A 22954-nucleotide genomic window follows, 5' to 3' on the forward strand; every position below is an offset into this window, starting at 1 on the left:
AATTTATCGTGGTGTTAGGCAGACAAATTAATATGACATCATGATGGATGTGTGAATTTCTATTTTTTATACCATGTATATATGAAATATACATAGTATATTAAGTTTAGTCCCAAGTTTGTAACGCTTAAAAATAATGATGCTAGGAAAAAAATTTTGTCATAGGTGTTCATAAAATCACCTAATTATTCCATTTCCGGTTGTCCGTCCGTCCGTCTGTGGACACGATAATTCAAAAACGAAAAAAGATATCAAGCTGAAATTTTTACAGCGTACTCAGGACGTAAAAAGTGAGTCTTGGGTCTTGGGTCCGTAAGACCCATCTTGTAAACCGATAGAGATAGAACAAAAGTTTAAATGTAAAAAATGTTCCTTATCAAAAATTTAACAACTTTTGTTTGTAACATTTTTTCGTAAACATCACTGTTTACCCGTGAAGGCGCCAATTAGGCGGAAATTTTATAATATGTACTATACTTGATTATCAGTTATGTATGTGTCACATGTTTGTATGTGTAATGTGATAAAGATATCAACACTGACTATGCATGGTATTTCAACAATTAACTCAGTCAATTGTTTGTTTTCATTTGTTTATTCATAAATATTTAAACTATTCAATAATAAAAAAAATTCTAAAATTTATTTAAACGAATAGACTCTACTTTGCGTATTCCATTCAAAATTATTAATTATTCCAAAATTACAAGTATTGGTTTTTTCGATTTTTTGGAATTTTTTTAAGGGGTACCCCTTTATACAAAATCGAAAAAATCGAGAAAATTTTTTTGTCTCTGATTTTGATAAAACTCTGTTTATAAGATAATTTTGACCCAAAAAATTCAAAAATGGTATTAATATAACGGTTAGGCAACTAGTTTCGGAGATATCGAGCCAAAATATGGGATAATGGGTGATATTTCAAAAACTATGCTTACAATCATCAAATGAATACGATTTTTGAATTTTTTGGGTCAAAATTACCTTATATACTAAGTTTTATCCAAATCAGAAAACATAAATTTTTTTCGATTTTTTGGAATTTTTTTAAGGGGTACCCCTTTACAAAAATCGAAAAAATCGAAAAAAAAATGTTGGCTCCGATTTCGATAAAACTCTGTTTATAAGGTAATTTTGACCCATAATTTACAAAAATCGTATATATATAACGATTAAGAAACTAGTTTCGGAGATATCGAGCCAAAATATGGGATAATGGGTGATATTTCAAAAACTATGCTTCCAATCATCAAATGAATACGATTTTTGAATTTTTTGGGTCAAAATTACCTTATATACTAAGTTTTATCCAAATCAGAAACCATAAATTTTTTTCGATTTTTTGGAATTTTTATGTCCATTCACACACCATAAAATTATATGTCCATAATTTTATAAATAGTGTACCGTTACCATGAAAAACGCCACCAAGAAAGCTCATCATGCACGGTACGAATAGATAATAGATGCTACCGAAGCAGTTTCGTCTCATACCAAATCTACCATTTAGAACAAAAAAGCTCTCTGGGAACTCTTGACTAAGGGTAACAAAGATTATGTCAAAATTGTTTTAAATCGATCAGCCACAAGAAATTTTTCTACTTTCTATTCAACTGGTATGGTTAACTTCGGCGATTTTCAATCTGGCAACAAGGGTTTTTAGTTTCTGGAGACCTCAAGTATATGTCTCAAACAATAGCTCTCGTTGTTCATATTTTGCACTATCAGTTCCTTCCAGAACGTGTTTTATAATTCCGTTCAATACAAGACATTAAAAGCAACGTCCTTACAGGATACATTAATTATACTCACTAAGATAAGTTATGAGTTATGTCTACCCGAAAAGAATTAACCTTTTTCCTTTCTTTGAAATTTTAAGAAAAATGTCTGTATTATTTTTGTAAGAAGATTTTAATATGACGACATACTCGGAAGAAATTTTATAAAATTTCTCGGAGATCAAAGTAGTCCTGTAAAATATGTGCATTTCTTCCCTATCTGGTCTTGCCTGGTTAAAACATGTATGTCTTCATATCAAAATCTATTGATTGAAAAATGTATCAAACTTCTTTGTCTCTATTGACTGGTCTATATTATTTAAAATAATGATTAGCATATTTAATTCGTAATACCTTCCTTTCTGGTGATGTTGTCGGTCATGTTTATACGTGACAGGAATACAAACTTCTGTGGATGTCACTACCACCATTTTTTTTAACTTATCATGTTTTAGGTCAATGTTTCTATGTCACTTTTATTCATAATGATTATATATGTATGAAAAACTTGTTTTCAACAATTATGTTACAGAAAACAAATAAAAAAAAGCACATTCACCATTTTCTTTTACATGTAATGTTATGTTTACAAAACAAATCTTATGTTATTATCCTGTGACCAAAATTTATAAACTTGTATTAACAGTGGCGCATGTTATTTGGTGATATCTCCAGAAAATTTTTCAATAAATATATTTGGTCTTAAAAAAGTTTATTTTTATTCATTTGAACAAAAACTATTTATTATTCGCTTTTCCTCGGTTGGAAAATATTATGGATTAAGTTTACAAACTATCTATAACTTGATAAAGGCAAATACCTCTAATTATAAGTTTTATCTAGTCCTATATGCAAAGGTTGCAAAGTTCATTTATTAACGAATTTTTCTTCAAGGATAATTAGTTTTACATACCAATATAAAATGCATGTTATAAGTTTCGGTAAAAACGAAAAATTTTGAAATCGTATCATCTTCACGCAGCATTTTGAAATCGTGTCGAATCCGTTGGGTTTTCAAAAAAGTTACTGCTAAATTATTTTTATAAAAGTTGCTGCTACGTTTCACTTTTTTGCAAACCCCTTGCTTAAAATATATCGTCAAAATTTACAAAACCCCTTATAATAAAAAATTTACAAAAAATGATAAATCTAAGACCAAAATTAAAACTAAATTAGCAACGGACGACAAACGTAATGATTCCTTGAAATCTCCCCTCCTTTCTCTCTCATGCCACACTTCGTCACGCAAAAGTAAAGCTCCTTTTTCTCTCCTGCTAGTATTTTATGAACAGCCCCTCTACTTAAATTTAAAGGCCACATTAACAAGGTATCTCTATTAATGTTATGCCAAAAGATATGTACTTTAACGGCAAAAATATTTAGTTGAACAAGCGTTCAATTTTCCTGATAAATAAGTTTAGAATATACTAATTCAGATAGATACCTCGGCTACAACCACAAACAATATCGATTAACAATTATTACATATTCGCGTGAAATCGAAGAGTAATAATTATACTTCGGATATAATTACGATAGTTCAAATTACTAATTATTACACAATACTCGAAATGAAATTGAATTGTAAAAATTAATAAAAGAACTATTTACACACACAATTAACACTTAAAACATTAATCGGCACTTAAAACACTTAAAAACAAAAGATTTCAACAAACAATAAACTACTGTTGACCACTTATATTGTTAGAAAATCACATTGTTTTAAGTGAAAACAAACAAAACTGTTTGTTGACCAGCATGAAAGAGAATAATGTACAGATGATTATTTGATTGAATTTTTAATAAAGGAGAAGCGTATAATGATTGTTCTTGAACGACCGCATATTGTGAAAACTATTCAATAAATTCTTAAAGTAAATAAATAAATAAATAAATATGCATGTGTGTATGTAGTGGGATCAATAAGATTAATATTTAAGGTATTTTACCATCTTTACCAACAAGTATTTAAAAAGTATAGGTGCATTCAGAAAATAATAATCAACTTAAAAGAAAATCTACTATTTTTTCGAATATGGTGGCAGTTGTCATTCCTTATTTGAATATAGCGAACAAAATGAAATTTTTCTCTGAAAGTATTAAAATGGTTCGCATTACAATTTTGATCTCTGAGCGAAAGGCTTCGATTGAATTTTTCACAAGATTCGTTGGTGATTATCAAGTGATTATTTAATCTCGATAATTATCATGATATTTATTTATACCAAGAGGCACAGAGGACTCTTGGTGTAGGTGCTAGGGACCCACTTACGGTACCCCTTTTTTGTTATTATACCTGCGTAAATATCAACTCCCTTATTCACCATGAGAACATATAACATATGGAATAAATGGTAGGTAATCTCGATAATGAAAATTTTACAGGCCCGAAGTATGGTTGAAATTATGAGTTGGTTGAGTTAATTTTGTCGGCTATAGTTCCTAAATCCTAATGAATAACAACTTTGGCATTGAAGATTTGCCTTAATCCATCTTTTACAAAGAATTCACAGATTTTTCTATTAAAAAAATATACCTATATGATTTTTTCGAACCCTGATTTCTCAACAACCAAGGGGCAAAGCATTCTAGGGGTTTTATTTGAGGTAAATATCCAAGCAATAACATGCTATAAAAAAAACATGTATGTCGGATAGAAATTTCATTTAATATTATCATTTAAAATTTTTTTCTCTGACTTGATTACAATGGATCGTTAGGATCATTGATCTTTGATTATATATGCTCAAAAAGAGTTTGGGTTGTCTCAATTTTACAGAATACATTTGTACCGTCATTTTATTTATTTACTTCCGATATAAACAGTTAACAAAATTATTTACAGTAAAAACAATGATTAGTATAAAATCACTTATACCAAAATAATGTATTTTTAACAAAGACTATTGATTTTTAAATTATTAAAAAATCACATTTTAAAAATATTTTTTCAAATTGAAAACTTTCCGTGAAATTTATGAAAGAAACGATTACGCAAGACGATCCGGTTTCTTTTTTACCAAACCTGCTTTTATCATTTCTTCTAATTATAGCTACCTAAAAATTCTAAGAGATATTATAATCCGATTTCGAATTTCAGAGTGAAAACAATTTTCAGAAGTATTATTTCACACGTTTAAATATTGGAAGTATAAGATGACTATTGAATAGCCATTTATCTTGACAAATGAACGGTTCCTATAAATAAAACAAGATTCTTGATAATAATACGTGTGTATAGAACATATGCGGTTAATGTAATTGTGAATATGGAATTATTTGTGATTAGAACGTGATTCTTTTCAATAATATGCAGTTATTACTTATTATACAGATAATTGTTGGTTAGTAATCAAGAGAAAATAAGAGAGAGAATTTAATTTATAGGTACGTACACAGAGAAGGTTTAAACTGGATTATGAATTAAAATTTTCAAATGTCAGTTTTTCTTAACTTTCAACCACTTTAAGAAATTTTTTACGTGAACATTTTACGTGAACACTCAAAATTAGTTTAAGTTTGAGAGCGTTAATTTGTAGAAGCAATTAACATTAATGAAACACATTTTATTTGCTTAAAAACCACTATTGTTCTGAAGATGACTAACAAGTCGAAATGTGAAACAAAATATTTTGATGGAAAAAATCTTAAATAAAGTAGATTTTAAGCACATAAAATGTGTTTAAATAATACTAAAAATTAGGTTTGGAGGCTTCGATTTTTACGACTTTCATTTATTACGGTTAACAAAAAATTGCATGAAATTAAAAAAGATTTTGACTCAGCTGGGATCCTAAAACCTAGTTCATTTATTAGATAATTTGACGAAAATTTTTTAAGAAAGAATGATACTTTACAAACTATGCGTCCAATCACTAAATGAACCAGATTTTTTTAGGCCAAAATCACCTTTGGACTGAGTGTTACCGAAATTCGAAATAAAGAATTTTGAAAAAGTCAAATAAATCACAAATGACTTTTTGTTTCGAAATTTGATAAAACTCGTGATATAGAATAAATTTAACTAAAAAAAAAAATCAAAAATCGGGTACGTTTGACAATTGGTCTAGTCAAATTTTACATACAATTTTTGTTTTTTTGATTTTCTTTGAAATTAAGAAATTTCCTTTGGTAGCGATTAAATCCCAAATTTAAATTTTTTTTTAAATATTAAGTTTTGGATAAAAATTACTACCTGTCTAAGTGAATGTCTCAAAAACTTTTTTCATAACAATTTCCAATTAATATATGAATTTATAATTTATGTACTTGATTTTCAAAACAATTCCCAATTGCGTGAGTACAAATATGGAATATCTCTTAGTACAAATAACACTGTTAATTTATGAGCGTTAGGATAGCGCCGGCACCCCATTGCACCTTAAAGAAAAATGGAATATGAAGTAGCCTGTATTAAATGACCGCTATGAAACGCTCAACGTAATCAATGTCAACATGCCTGCCTGTTCAATTGCATTATTGACATCAACAAAATAATAAAAATCGAACAGTGGCAGTAAAAAGAGATGAACAGACAAAATAAAAGAGACTTGATAACCTAACACAGCATTGTTAAATTTAATTATCTTCTATTTTTCATATAAAATCATCAGAAAACTAGTAGCCTACTTTTAATTATTCATTGTATGTACACAGAGCGAAATGCAAGTATAGTTGTAGAGATAATAAACTTGAGTAACAAGTGTGAATCGAATCACCCCACATAGGTTCTGTAGATAACTTCGAAAATTATAAGCCTCAATAATACAACTTTTTAGTTAACATACATTAAATTTCATGTACGGAAAATTCATAGCTAAGCATTTCTAATCTCAATAATATTTTATGCCAAAAATTTACTTTAAATTTTTGCTTCTATCCTTTTTTCCTGGGGGTATTATGAGTGGCAACTATAATGACAGACACTCAGACTACATCTGTATTTATATTTATTATTTATTATTAGCTTGGCGTGTAATTTTATAGTTCGTAATATCAATTTTGACTGAACGATTATTGGGCATCCCAATTATTATAAGAACTGTCACAGTGGGAAGGAGTAGGAAAAGTTGTGATATCTTCTCTGTCACTGCCCAGCTCTTGTCGTCAGGAGATTGAGTCAACCTTTCTTTGACGACCTTTCCGATCTAAAGTCTATGGCCGTCAAAGCACTCATGCTGTTCTCAAAGAACTCCAAATGGCTCATGCAGTAGTAGCCGGGGATGAGAAAAGGCCAAGACACTTCTTTAGTATCACAATAGACTCTATGGTCTAAGTGTGTCTCATCTAAGGACAGCTTCTTTAACCTAACCTAAAATGTTAGTCCTTGAATAGTAGAACAAAAGTCTCAATGACTACAAAGCTCAAAAAAACTAGTTTTCGAGGTATTTTACCTAGAAATTGTGAAAATCATACGTAAAACCTAATAGTTTCGAATACAGATGATGTCCCAGTTAGAGTGGTTAAAAATAAACTTGGTGTATACAATACAAACATTTTATGAAGCTTAAAATAATTTTGGAAATCCCGAATTTTAAAGTATTGAAATTTAAAAAACGATATTTTAGAATTAACATGCAATATTGTTTTAAAATGTCATATAATTGCTGTAGAATGCTAGAAAACTATGTTAATTCACCCTTACATAGAATAATGATTATGAGAAAGCATTTCCCATTGGATAAACAAAAAATAGTTCACTATTTTATTTACTAAACAAGAAACCATTCAACAATGTTCGCGAATCCTCGAATAAATATGTATAAAGTACTAAGGAATACTCGTTGTGGCGAGTACCTGGCTAGCTAATAGTCTCAAAGCTACAAAAACCAGAAGTTGATCATCTTTTATTTGAATATTATCCAAAGATGGAAGTTTATCATAATTTATTTGAGAATATTGTTTTGGCAATCTTTACGCTGTTACGTGCATATAATGCATTTAAAATAAGTCTAAATGCTACTGTAACAAATGACACTTTGGATGAACGGGAAAAAATTGTACGAGATGGCTGCGTGATTTTGCTTTGGATAAAAGCTCCATTTTTTAACCCAAAACAACTCAGCGATCTTAATGTGTGACAAGAACATCTCAGGCGCCAGGACTACAATAACTTTCGATCACACTATCAACTCACCAAGCATTTACAATGTAAACTAAACAAGATTAAGGAATGCTCTCAAACAAAAGATTCCATTGTATATAAGCACATATTTATTGGTACAGTAGAAAAGATTTTCTATCATCACTCAAGTTCACTCTGTCACAATGTATACTCAATGTCACAAAAAATGCTCGTTTTAAAACATTCTAAGTGTTACTATTATAACATAACATATAATGAGTACGCTTAGAATGTTTTAACTGTGGCACTTTTTCTGACAGTGAGTGTACATTGTTAAGAGGGTTTCATAGACACAAACACTCCTTAACAATGTCACAACCTTGATGTTATCAGCCTGATGATGTAGTTTCTATTTACTTAGGTATCACTTTTAAACAAACCTAGTCACGTATATATCTGATATACTGCGAAAATGTGACCTAAAAGCTCATATGACTTCTATAGATCAAATGAAGGCGATCGACGCTGATGGTTATTCATCAGCTTATACCATAAGGTAAAAAACACACAGGAATTGAATGTGAATATTTGGTAAGTCGCCAACATTTTGAAATAAATTGTGATTATTTTGCCAAAATGTGAATGGATGTTATAGTATTGAGTCAAGGTTTAACATTTTTCGTCGGCTCACATAACGTACCTAAGAGCACCAGTGCTGCCTGTATATAAGCTTATTATCGTTGGTTTATTTTGATGTTAATGAATAAATAAGTTGGTTTATTTTGATGTTAATTTTTGAATAAGCGCTGTAAAGTTTTTGAATCAAATGTAATGATTTTTTTGGAAATAAAAATTAATAGCGCAAAAAAAGGAATTTAATATTCTATTTCGTAATTGTTAATTTTAATATTATCTTTCAAATGAATTTTAAGACCACCACATTTCGCTTACGCTGATTACGCACGTAAAATGAATATTAATGATAAAACTACTAAGGATTTCTCTACTTTGAATTTATTTTTTTCGAAAAATACTTAATTGGCGGGTTGCTATCACTATGAAACAACCTGTATGTTGTATATTATACAAACTATGTTTGTAGATGGAGGTAAAAGGCGGAAGCGGATTTGACCGCTATTTTAATCAAAACTTATTAAATAACAACTCTTATCGGAAGGAAAAACTTCAAATAACAAAAGTTCCAAATCAAAACCTTTATGTACAAGATGTATCAAAAATTATCGTTAAGCGAAAACAACAAAGTCTTCTGTACAAATAACGTCACACAAAAAGGGAGCACTTAAAACCTACGCATACGATTTGGAATTCGGTTGTAAACCAGTTGCAATTGCAAATTGCAATCAGTCAGTGTCCGTAGTTATGAGCATTTATTTCATTTTGATTGGCTAATTAATGATAAAAAATCAGGTTTGCAACTGAAAGTTGCATCCGTGTGATTAGGTGCTAAAAAATTTCTTATCTTTAAAATACGATTGAAATATAACTTACCTTTATGTTATATTGCCACTTTGATAATGACAGAGAAGCTTCTACACGTTAAGCATTGGATGCTCCCCCGTCACTTCAGCACTTCGTACCGACTTGCCCGTACTCCTGAAACAATTATATCAGTAAAATATTAATTGTTAAAGCCTCGACAGGAAGGTTACTATAATTGGACAATTTAATTTCTGATATTATGTAAAAATTACTGCAGATCCTTTCTATAACTAACTTTCTATAACTTGTACAATAATTTATATTTGGGCCAAAAATTGCGATATTTCCTTCTTATAATAACTTCTTTACTTTGTACAAGGAAATAGAAAAATTCATTTATGCAAATTTATGAATATTAAAAACTATTAAAGTTGATTAGAATTTTATTTTAGAAAAAATTATGAAAGTTTACAATGACAATGCGTGCACAAAATGATGCAGGCAGCAAAAAATTGCATTATTTTTAGTAAAATAATTTAAAACTATTAGTATAATAATGATAATAATTATGCAAATTCATTGATTTATTTCAATAAAAATATAATTTCCAATAAAAATGCATGTGTGTGTAAAACATTTCACTTCACTGATTTCAAACTACAAGTCTGGAGTAAGTAAATTTATTCAACATAAACAAATTACATCAATTTATCAATTTAAATGCCTTAAAGCGAACCACAAGCAGTAAAGCATCTTTCTTAACATAAAAAGTTAAATTTGTTTTCTCCAAACTACTTGCCAATAGAAAATAGATATATGGTCGAGTGTTGGCGAAAGGTAGTATTTCTGTATCGAAGGTCAACAGAAAGGTGTGGCAGTGTGTTATAGATCCGTTTAATGACCCTTAGAACTATCCCATCCCCATCTAGAACAAATGAGGTTAAATGGGGTTATTTACTGAGCTATATGGGGTTATTTACCGAGAAGAACGATGTTATAAAAATGGCGGTTGGGGTTTTAAAGGGGAAATCACCTTTATCGATCTTTTCAAGGCTTTGTTCATCTTTACAACTACTTCAAATTGATCTAGAGTGTTGAAAATCGATATACAGGTTGGATTAATATCAAGAATATTTCTCTTTTAGGACTAGCCACTTCGTAGTCTCTTCCCGCATTTTCGTGTCGAAATATCACGGATTTTAGCAATTTTTCTGGTTTGGCACCTCTACAGACTCTTCAAACTAAACTCGAGAGTTGAAAATCTTAATATAAGTTGATTTAGTGTCAATGGAAATGTCTTTACAGCGTAACTCAAACTGCAAAATTATTATCATTGTTCCAAAAAAATTATCAAGAACCCTCATTATCACCCTGCCCCTAACGTAGCTGAGCGTAGCTTTTAAACTAATCCCCCTCCCACTCTTGGCCGGGCCACGTGGTTTACGAATGATCCCTGAACAGTTTTCCTTCAGAAAAATTAGCGACCAATATCCATTATTTCAGGCTACATTCAATCCTGTGCACAATATTCAGAAGCCCACACCTAATTCTTATTTTATGTTTATCATTTAATATAATATCTCGATTTATAAACGTTATTACGTATATTTATTTACATAAAATGTTTAATGAGGGGTAAATTTAACCAACTGATATTTTACATTACATTAAATCAATAAACATAAAAAATTCGTTTTAAACCTAAAAAATAAAAGTTTCACTTACAAGGAAATAAAATATGTTATAAGATATCCATGCTTTTTACGTACACTAACACAATTCGTATAAATTTTTACAAAATGTCAACAATATATCAATATACAAAAATATATCTCTCTTCCATCTGTTGTACTAAAGCTTAGAAGATGTAATAGCCCCATTAAATTAAATGAAATTTCATATGATTTACTGAAGTTAGCTTAGCTTTTTACTTGTAGAATAAAAATTTTCATATACACAGAAAAAACAAGTTTATTTCGGACAAGTCAACGATTTTCTACGTTTTTCCACAATTTTTTGCAACTTTACTCGAAAACTATGCATTTTAGAGAAAAATCCAAGGCCAGTTCTAGTTATTAGGCGTAAAATTTCCAATCGATTTGTATATATAAATTTTATATTTTCTAAAAAATCAACAACAATAAGCAATTTTCCATGGTTTTGGCTCTAACTTTCCTTTCTAACTGTGCATTTTAGAGAAAAAATACTTCGAATAAAAGTTAGTTAGAATAAAAGCATAAAATTTCTAACCGATCTGTATATTTTGATTGTTCCCAATCTTTCGCATTTTCGGAAAAATCGATATTTAAATAAATATATAAAAGGCTTACATACTTATGTTTGTACAATACGTATATAAATTTAAATATCGATTTTTCTGAAAATACGATATTGAGAACAATCAAAATATACAGGCCGGTTAGAAATTTTTGCCTTATAACTTTTATTCAAAGTATTTTTTTCTCAAAATGTACAGTTTTTAAGAAAAATGTCGAAGTAGATTTTTCAGAAAATATGAACGATCAGAAAAAGTTTATATATACCTACAAATCGATCGGAAATTATAACTTTGGACTGATTTATTTTTTCTTTAAAATGAATAGTTTTCGAGCAAATTGCAAGCAATTGTGGCAAAACTTTGCTTTTTAGGAAATCACCCATTTTCTTTCTGCGCATATAAGAATTTTTACTTTACAGGTAAAAAGCTCAAATAAGTGACATTGCTGCACCCAAAACTTCAGTTAAGTTCACCTAACTTGATAGGACTATAAAACCTTGTTTAACATTGCAGCGGTCCCAGTATAAAAAAAAACCTAAATACTGTATTCTTTCCCTGTTTATGTTGTTGAAGATATTATTAATAATATTCTAAGTCTATATTTCGATATACTTCCCCTCTCCGGGGGTAATTCACCCCGCTGATCCAACTTGAATATTTACAGAAAATTGCAGTGTAAGGTCAACGAAGGGCGAAACTCCCATGAAGGGGATTAGTATTCCCCATTCTAAGTTGGGTGATCAGTGACCCCAAAAACCCCCGAGTATACTTTTTTGGCCCATTTTGTCGAATATTTACAGAATATTGCAATTTTGGATCAGTGAGGTAAATTACTCCATGAGGGAGAGATTATATCGAAATTCGTATTTCGGAGTAGTGATCAAAGACCCCGAAAACCCTCGAGTATACGTTTCTGATCCATATTTTCAAGGTTTTAAAATTTTCAAAAATCACCTCATAAATGGAGGATTCCAACGATTGGTCTATTTGGCCCATAGCAAAAACCAAAACTTTCTCTAGCGGCAAAAAGTTAGATGAGGATTCCGATATGTGGGCGTTTAAAAAAAAACTGGCTCGATAGGTTGAGGTACAAAAAAATTCTCTATGAAATGCTAAAATGGCACGAATATATAGAACGTCAGTTGAGTTAGTTTTCGTAAGAAGCGTCGATAAAATGAAAACATTTATTTTGTAGATACATAGAGAGCTAGTAGGGTATCATTAATTTTATTAGAACTATCAGCCATTTATTTTTATCAATCTTGACCTAAAAATAGATTGAATTGATGAATGGAAAATGTACTTGCAACACGCGAAATAAAGTTATTTGTGAAAACATATCAAAAACTCAACATATAAAATATTCACATCACAACATAAAATAGAATATGAACGAAATGAAATTATCACACGCAGTAGATACATTAATTTTTATTGTTTACTTTAAATTAGTTTTTACATTACTTTCATCTAGTTCAAAAAATAAGATAATACAGTCCAGGAGGATATACCTTTAACGTTGGGATTGTGAATCATATTTTTTAATTACTTAGAGTCAGACTATATTAATTTTTATACTTTTGGATTAAAAAAATATAAGAACAAAATTTCGTTTAAAAAATTTTCTCTCTGTTGGGCAAAACTAAAACTTTTTAGGACTCTAAAGTACAATTAATTTGAAATATGATTTCAAACTTTAAATCAATCTTAAATTCTGGTGAAATTAATTTCATTTTATGGCTAAAACAAATAATTATAAATACTATAACCATTTCGCTACTTGTCACTTTTGATCCCCACTTTGGTCTCTTGTAGGCTGACTTTCGACCTCAGGAACACTTCAGACCTCAGTTTTGATAGACAAAAAAAGGCAATGATTTTTTGCAATTTTCTTAAGGGGCTTAACTTTTTGTATCTAAATTTGATAAAACGCTGAACTTAAAGTTATTTTGATCCAACAAACATATAAATCGACTTAATTTGATCATTGAATGCATAGTTTCTGAAATTTCGCCCAAAATGCATACGAAGACCGATTTTTCGAATCCATTTCCGTTAATTTCTTGGAAGCTATTAGTCCACTATCAAATAAATTGGATTTTTGTGACTTTTGAGTTCTAATTACTCTAGAAAATTTAAAAACTTCTATGTAAACCCCTACGATGTATGGGAATCTTCCTTTCGAGACAAAGGACGAATTTTATTAAGAATAATTTTTGGTCTTAAAAAATTTGTCTTATAATCCTATGGGGAACCTCACTGTATACGTCGTAAATTCCCACGTAGAGTTGTGGGGTTTTATATTGGTCTTAATCAAAGTCTGATTCCCTGATTAACCAATGTATATGGTATAATATTTTTTACATCATGCATTATGAATTTATATTCAAACCAAATGTTATATCATAATTTTAAGGAATTATTAATGGTAAAATCTTCACGCCACAAAACTATAATTACTTTTCTCAAAGTATATCTGTCTAGATATCTTTAACTAAAAGTTATAAAGTCGTAAAGTCATAAATAACAATATGTCTAGTTGGTGGATTTGAGAAATGAATATATTTATACAAAGTGGCCAGAAACAAAAGTCTAAAAATTTTACTGTTCAAAACTTTAAGTTTATAAATAAAGAAGGTGCATAAATAGGTACACTTTTGTATGTTATTAGTAGAAACACGCTTATAAAGTTAACTAAATCAGTTGTTGGCCCTGTGGTAATTCTATAGATTTTTAACTATCTGAGTACGGCCTTATTGATTATTACTACATAGAATTAAAACTGCTAAACAATATAGCTATGCATAAACACAAATTCACCAAAGCCTCCAGTTGATTGTACAGTAAAAGTAATAGGTACGATTGCATGGTATAAGTCGTATAAAGAGCTTTCAGGCAAGATAAAAATTTTGTATTCTTTATATTCAGAATATTTTTCTGTGAAACCTTTTTTGTGGAACAACTTGTACAATAAAATTAAATTGTAAACTAAAAAAAACATCTTAACTTACTCATATGACTTTGATATACAATATACAAATATGATATTTACGATAATTATAGCCTGTATATATGAAATATAGGTATGTATATATATCAAGTTTAGTCACAAGTTTGAAATGCTTAGAAATGTTGATGCTACAAATAAATTTGTAATATAGGTGTTATAATAAAATCTCCAGTCCATCTCCGTTTGTCCGTCTGTCCATCCGCCTCTTTAGCATCCGTTATCACGATGATTTAAAAACGAAAAGAAATGTCCAGCTGAAATTTTAATAGTGTTTTAAGGACGTAATGAGTTCGCAAACGTGCAACATTCGTGAATTGAGTCATGGGTCCGAAGGACTCATATTTTAAACTGTAAAAAACACAAAAAAATTTTTAACGAAAAAAGGTTCAGTATATGAAATATACAAAGGTATACTAAGTTTAGCCCCAAGTTTGTAACGCTTAAAAATATTGATGCTATGAACAAAATTTTGGTATAGGTGTTTATAAAATCACCCAATTAGACCATTTCCGGTTGTCTGTCGTCTGTCGTCTATCGTCTGTCTGTCCGTCTGTTATCACGATTAAACAAAAACGAAAGAAGATATCTAGCTGAAATTTTTATAGCGTGCTGAGGACGTAAAAAAGTGAGGTCAAGTTCGTAAATGAGCAACATAGGTCAATTGGGTCTTGTAAATCTTGTAAATCGTTAGAGATAAAACAAAAGTTTAAATGTAAAAAATGTTCCTTATAAAAAATTAAACTTTTGTTTGAAATATTTTTTCGTAAACGTCACTGTTTACCCGTGTGAGCGCAAATTATGCACAAATTGTATAGCATTATATGGGTATATCAGTTATATATATATCAGTTATATATATATATATATATATATATATATATATATATATGACATGTATGTGTGTGTAATGTGACAGTGTAATCAACACTGTCTAAACATGGTATTTCAACAATTATCTCAGTCAATTGTTTTTTTTCACTTGTTAATAAATCTAAATTTTAAAATTTAAGAGAATAATTCTATGCCAAAGAATTTGATTGTACCTACTCGAACCTAGTTCATACGAAGGAAAATAACTTGATCCCCGAATATCTCAAAAATTGTTCATTAACAAAACTTTGAACATATTGATTCTGCACAATTTTTTTCTCGTTACACTTAAATAAACTTTTCAATGCCTCCAATAAAATATTCATTTACGAATGTAAAAATATGATAAATGTACATATTGTATTTCTTTAGAGTGGAAATGGATTCTTTTTACTACAAATAATATAAAGCAGTGAATGACAACATCAAAGGAAGTTTGTGAATTAGTGACTTCTTTCGTATGTATTCATAGAGACATGTAATGTGTGCATGCATACAAAATGTGTCTATTCTAGCCTAGGATGAAATAGCGTATGGAAGAAAATTTTCCAACATAATTTTCGATTTTTTTAGACTAAACGATCGTTCTTTGACCAGACAAATACCAAGACCCTATCTATATGAATTAGGATCAAGACCAAGACCCAACTCTGCAAGACCAAAATTCACAGCAAGACTTTTACCAAACTTATGGTTGAAAATAATAATTAATGAACCCGCTAGAGAATTTTAAATGTGCTTTTTTATTATATCTGAGTTAATTTAAATATAATCAAATTAACTGAGAAGTGGAAATAATAGGTTTATTTTTATAATATCAGCATTTAATAAAAAACAAGGCTCGATTGACCAGGACGAAGACTCAACTCTGCAAGGCCAAGACTCGATTTTGAAAGACCAAGACATACTCTTGCAAGACCAAGACCAAGACTCAAACTCATAATGCAAGACGAAGACCAAGACTAAAACTAATAATGCAAGACCAATATCAAGATACAGTCGTCAAGACCAAGACAACTATAGTTTTGGTCTTAATATTGGTCTCGCTATCACAAGTTGTTGTATTAATAAAAAGAAAGTAGTCAGCTACATTTGTATGGACTTTCTGCAAATTTCCCTTTACGTAACTCGAAACCACTTAGTTCTCTTCAAAGTTAGCTGCAAACATATTACCGATCAATTTCTAGTTTTCCTCAATTTCCACCGACTTAATGGCATTTATATAATGATGTAACTAAGTTATAAGTAAAAGCAAATCAAAAAACTTTTGTCTTAAACTTTAGACTTGGTAAGAAGATTAAAAATATAATCTCAAAGATTGGAAAAAGATTTCCGTCCGCCAAAGAATTTACGTCAAGTCATCCTGTTCTATAATATGTATTAGTTTGACAAGCGTGCCGGGTATTTGTATTATGTTTACTAACTTTTAATACTATTTTCAGAAACATTATTTATAACAACAGAATTTAGTAAATTACAAATTTGAACAAGTAATGAAGATATTTCAGTATACAAAATATGTGGTACAGTATTCAAAATATCGAGTAGGTACTATCAAATAACATTTCTTAAATGTAAAAGTACATAAGTAAATAATAGTCATCCTTCATTAGCAAAATATATCCTAGTAGGCAAGATCAAGCTAACAATGCTTAAAAGTTCATCATATCAGGTATTAGTTATAATTACGTTTAAACATTTAACTTAACAAAATATGTAAACGCTAATCACCTCGGCTATAGTAGCCTTATTTTATTAAAATGATTGAGAAAAACGTAGAAAAAATTTAAATTGACTGAAAGCTACTACATCTTAGAAAGATTCAACTATCGAAGATTAAATGAAACTTCTTCAATATATTCTACTTGATTTATTTTTAAACGCTTTCTTTTTCAATGTGTTTTTTTATTACGCTTGCAAGGCTTATATTTGGAAAATATCAATAAACTAATTTGACAAAAGCAATAAAATTTGCTTCTTATTAAGTGTGTCTATAAAGATAGTAGATAAAAAAATGTTTGAAATCATAAAAATAAAATAAAATTCATGTTATATGTCAATTATATTGAAAAACAAAATATCTAACATTAGATACAGGGCAGCGACAATAATTTTCATAAAAAGTATGCTTACTTATAAACATCCGATGTTAAACATCAGAGAGAGGCAATTTAACTTTTTTTTATCGAGGAGTGAAAAAATTTCATATCAATCAAAATGGAATTTTCGCATTTGAGCCACACGAAATGGCGGTCTTGAGGTGGTGCACTAGGCTATAATAAAAAGCTGAATACAAAAACAATCCATATTTGATACGTTTTTTTGATAATTTCATTGACAATTATGACGTCGATTTAAAAAATGGTAGTACCGCCCTTGGTTGAACGAGTAAAACAGTTTTGGAAATTTTCAGTGTACTGACTATAGCTGAAGCTGAGTGGCGAGTAAGTCCTACAATGTATAATCAATTTCATGATATACACCCTCAGTATACACTATCACCCCCTTGCCTAAACAGTTTTGATAATCCTAAATGATCCAAAACCTTCTTTTTCTTTAGGAGAACCCCCAATTTATAGCGTGGCACCGTTTACATTTCAACAATATTTACGTTATTTATTCTTCTTAAAAATTTTTTAAAAGTTGTTTTATATTTGGAATACTAGGAAAAGGAAAAACCCCAACTTTGTATTTCGTTACAAAATTCGTCAGGGGTGATCAACAGGTCAATAGCGAAGCATTTTTTGATCGTATTTATTCCCCACCTACCCATGCCGCGTCAATAATAAATAAGAAGTTGATCGCATCACATTTTGCATATAAAAAGTATATCTTATGTATACAAAAGTTGGCAATCCCTGCTATAGACTATATTAATTTTTTAAATAATTTACTGAATCATTTTTCTGAAATCTCTGCTACAGACGCCCTAGTTGACAATGACAATATAAATGTGCATTTCTCTTGTCTAGTCTGATTTTTCTTTTATAAATTTATAACAATTTGTGATGTATGTTTTCCATTACGAAAATTAGTTTCTTTTTTTGTATCCACAGTAGTTTAGGATTCCGTAATAGTATGAGTGTATAAATTACGTGATTGTCAAATGCTAAGATAATTTTTTAATAACTAAATTTTCTTGGAAAATTGTGATTGGTTTGCTCAGTGTCAGTGAAAACTTTACTAGCTAAATTATTCAGTGAAAAAAGAAAACGAACATAAAGAATATGCTTTCAAATCAAAATAAAATTGAATTTCTGAGAGTATTAAAATTTGGATTATGCTCCTCGGTGCGTGACAAAATTAATTTACAATGAGTACATTAAACGAATTTTAATTTTTTCATACATTTATATAATGGCAAAATAATTGGTAAACAGAACCTACCAATTACTGGTTTCCCTTTTATTAAATTTATTTTCAAAACATAAATATACAATACAAAGTATGTAGCTTCATTATGACTAGAAAAAAACATTATTTTTCGGGAAAATACTACATCATGTGGCACTTGTTTTGACGCACCCCCCCCTCGCTTAAAATTTGAAGTTACCAGCAAGGCAACAATTAATTAGTTTATGACGGAAAATTTTTTTTTTTATTATTTGCTATTTAATTACTTTCTTATTAGAATAACAAAAAAACAAATTTTTATTAATTGTTGCCTTATTGCTAGCTTAAAAATTTCGGTCATAAAGAAAACACCGCTTGATATGCACTTTTCCCGAATAAAAATATTTCAGGCGTATCACAATAAAGCCTCCATAAGAAGTTAGAGTATTTAGAAGTTTTGTTATTCCCCCTCTCAAATCATTCAGATAAAATACACTCATAAGCGATAATGCAACCTCTCTTATGAGAGCTACAGTGTCTTTTCGAAGTTGGACTACCAATTTTGAAAAAAAGTAGACTAATAATCTAGCAAGCGACGTTAATAATTTTTTTTCTAAGTGAATGTCTTTTTGTAGTTGTACTACCAATTTTGTAAATAAAGTAGACTAATCATCTAGCAAGCGACGTGAATAATCTCTATATAATATAAATGCGAAAGTGAGCATATTTGATGATTTGATATTAAGCATAACACATGAGATATAATTTATAAAGATATATTAATAAAAAAAATTAAAAATTATAAAAATTAATTTAATTTGACATTACCATAAATTACAGATTTCTGTAAAAGTAGTCATTTGACATTAAAATAATTTACAGGTTTCTGTAAAAATAGTCAATATAAAATATTTCACGGCCATCTTTTCTGATATACTCAATGAATAATTACGACTAATTATACATTTAAAAAAATAGAAAACCATACATATATTTTACCTGTGTAAAACAATCCTTACCATTATTTCGAGTGTTATAGAAAGGAGATAAGCGAGAGCAATCTTTACTTTTAAACTCAGCGTAGCGGGTGGGTATCACTCTAGTAGTTTTCTAAATGACTTTCTTTTCTGTAAACTACGACAACGATAGCATGAGACACAAAAAATCCCTCTTTATCGATTTTTCTATTATCTATTCAAATAAAAGTTTTTAAAAATGACTGTCTCGATTCATCATAATACGAATGAATATTCATAGCTATAATCTACAATACATACATTTTAAGTATGTCTACAGATATTTATATAAAAAATCAGCAAAAAATAACAATGATTTATCGTCTACGGTAAAAATGATGAATTTAATATTTAATTTTTTAAAAAGCAAAATGAATTTTTATTAGCCGTGAACAAATAAAATAGTAATTAATTGATTCCGACAATTAATTCAATTAAAAATAACAAGCAGTCTCTTTTTATCACATAATGTTTCCGGTATAAGCTGAACAATTGAATATCTTTATTTCTTTAACAATATTTCTCAACATTTACTGATTTACATTATATCGAAAAAAAACTTAAAACTTTTTTAAAACATAAAATAATCAAAATATTCGTAATGAGCGAATCTATAGTCCGATAGGAGTTTCACGGAAAGGCAATATTTCTTCTGCTAAGGAAGTCAAGCTCTTAAGCCCAATTACTCCAAAAAAATAGAGAAGAGCACTCCCATTTGAGATAAAGGAACTCCAAAAATAATTCGATGGCAGACTACGTTAATTAGACCAATCCATATTATTACGATACTCACGTTTATTGTTGGAATTCTACCAAAAAACATTTATAAACATTTTTTTTTTTTATTAAGAAAATTGAATCTTGACGCCGTTTAAGTATACTATCGATAAAAGATTTGGATCGAGACTGACAGCAAAACTTAGTGTATAGCAAGATTCTCGATTTAGTTTTTAATTTAAGTTAAATAACTATAATAGACCGAACCGAGCGCCATAACAAAAAACCGGCACCCTATCGAAAATCTCAAAATTATAAAGTAAAAATGGCAGAAATAAATGTATAAAACCATGTTACGCCCGCAATAATTGTAAAAAATTTTTAATTTTAAAAATTTATACAAAAAAACAATTAAAAATTTGTACTAGTCTGACGGGCGTAACTTGTTTTTTTACATGTTTTTCAGCCATTTCCACTTTATAATTTTGAGGTGTTCGGTGAGCCTTTTTTTGTTATAGGCACTCGGCCTATAACCCATATAGGATTTATCAAGCACTTTCAATTTTTAATATAGTTAACCTATTAACTAAAAAATAATTTTAATCATTATATTTCGAAGTAAACGTGAATTACAATTTTCAGAGTAGTCTAGAAATGTTTTTAGTAGGATTCTAACAATTGATGCCATGGCTTCTAGGCAGAGTCCCAGCAAGCTATAGGTAAGCCTTACCAAGACTATTTTTGTTTGTATTAACCAATTTACTTCTAATTTTTATGCTTAAAACCGTTTGCCTTTATTAGTAAAGAAGTTTGTAGGACTTACGGTTTAAGCACGGATGGTTGACGCAGGTTATAAAAGTGAAAACCAAAAACAAGTTACTTGTACCACCCTTCTCCTTTTCAAGTGTCGCCACTGACTTAGTGACCCAAGGGCTAGACTAAAACAAATAATGCAACAATTTTGACCTAGTTCTCAACATGATTTTATAGTTTTCAAAGTAGGGATTTACTTTAATTTATCGGCCGTGTTTTTATATAAAATATTTTATTTATTAATTTTTCTTAAAATAACAGCTGCAATAACATTTTAATCGATAATTAAGCATTTACCTTCGCGTCTCATCATAAAAACTAACAATAATTTACATATAAAAATTAGCTGCTGATATCAAAAACAGTAGAGTTTCGTACGATATTATTTATAAACCTGAGTATTAGCTGATTGAGAGTAGACAATTGAACACAACAGCAGCCGGCATTGTAGTCAAACCGGCTGTACTACTGATACAATTTAACGGTACAAATAATATTAAAATTATCTAAAATTATTGACAAATGGATACAATTTTTGTTTTATTATTGTAAACAGTGACGCATTAACTATAAGGCGAAGAAATCCTAAAAATTTTGTTTTATTATTATAAACAGTCCCGGGGAAATGTCAAAAGAGAAAAGACAAAGGAGTAAGAGAATGACGCCAGAAGTGACCGCTAGGTCACGCAGAATGTTACTGCCTGGTGGGAAGAGAGTGGCGTTCAAGATACAATTTTCTGGCTAGACATATTCTGATTACGTCTAAAACTCTCAAAATACCAATATTTGTTGCAAGTTTCCTGTGATTGCTACTATAAGAAGTAAGAAATTTTGAAATTCAAAAGATTTAGAACTCGAAAATAGAGCACTAATTTCCCCAGTTATTGTAATGAGTTCTTTGTCACCATTTAACCTTCGACTAGAATATCCTAAAAATTCTAGACTCGAACAAAAGGAAGTAATTCAAAGTAAAGCACTAAAATAAATATAACTTGTCCTCCCATTCATAAAGAGCACATGCATGTTCAATAATGACAACTGGACTCTAAAGAAAACAAATCAGATTTCAGGTATACAGAAGGATGGAAGAGTATAAAAGGGCGGGTTCATTAGGAGTCGATAAAAAACCTAGAAAGGCTTACTTGCCAGAGCCAGATTTCAGCCAACCCTCCTCTATTACTTCAGCATTACAAATTGTGGATAATGGTTACATACAATATCAAAAGAGAAATCAGCCTAAATGAACTGTTCCAAACTGAGACCCTACAACCTACACCAGCTGGAGAAATAAAATAGATCTTTTAGATCACATAAAATATGTGTATATACTTGTACATTTATTATTATAATGGAAAAGTATCCAAGGAGAACAGCACAGCCTACTTAACAATTAAAACATTTCAATTTACACATTTTGCATAAGACTTTAAAAAAAATTAACAATAATAAAAATATCAGCAAATTTTTATAATTTATCAAAACAAGATCATAAAATTTAAAAAAAGTATTCCATTTATGTCGCAACAGCACTCCTTTTCAGATAAAATAAATGATTCATCAAAACTAATTACTTAAAAAAATATATCAATTAAAATTCAAAAACAAACACAATTTGTTCAATATCAATATTAG

The 22954-nt window shown here is 29.5% G+C and overlaps 1 protein-coding gene across 1 annotated transcript in view; it reads right to left on the reverse strand.

Moving 5' to 3' along the window:
• LOC123296664 (WD repeat-containing protein 47) overlaps positions 1-22954 on the reverse strand; it is a 167144-nt gene that overhangs the window by 143659 nt on the left and 531 nt on the right. The window contains exon 2 of the mRNA XM_044878234.1: positions 9355-9459. The gene's annotated coding sequence lies outside the window, so the exon portion shown is untranslated. The remainder of the gene's footprint in view (positions 1-9354; positions 9460-22954) is intronic.

Source organism: Chrysoperla carnea, chromosome 3, assembly GCF_905475395.1.
Source record: "Chrysoperla carnea chromosome 3, inChrCarn1.1, whole genome shotgun sequence".
Lineage (NCBI taxonomy): Eukaryota > Metazoa > Arthropoda > Insecta > Neuroptera > Chrysopidae > Chrysoperla > Chrysoperla carnea.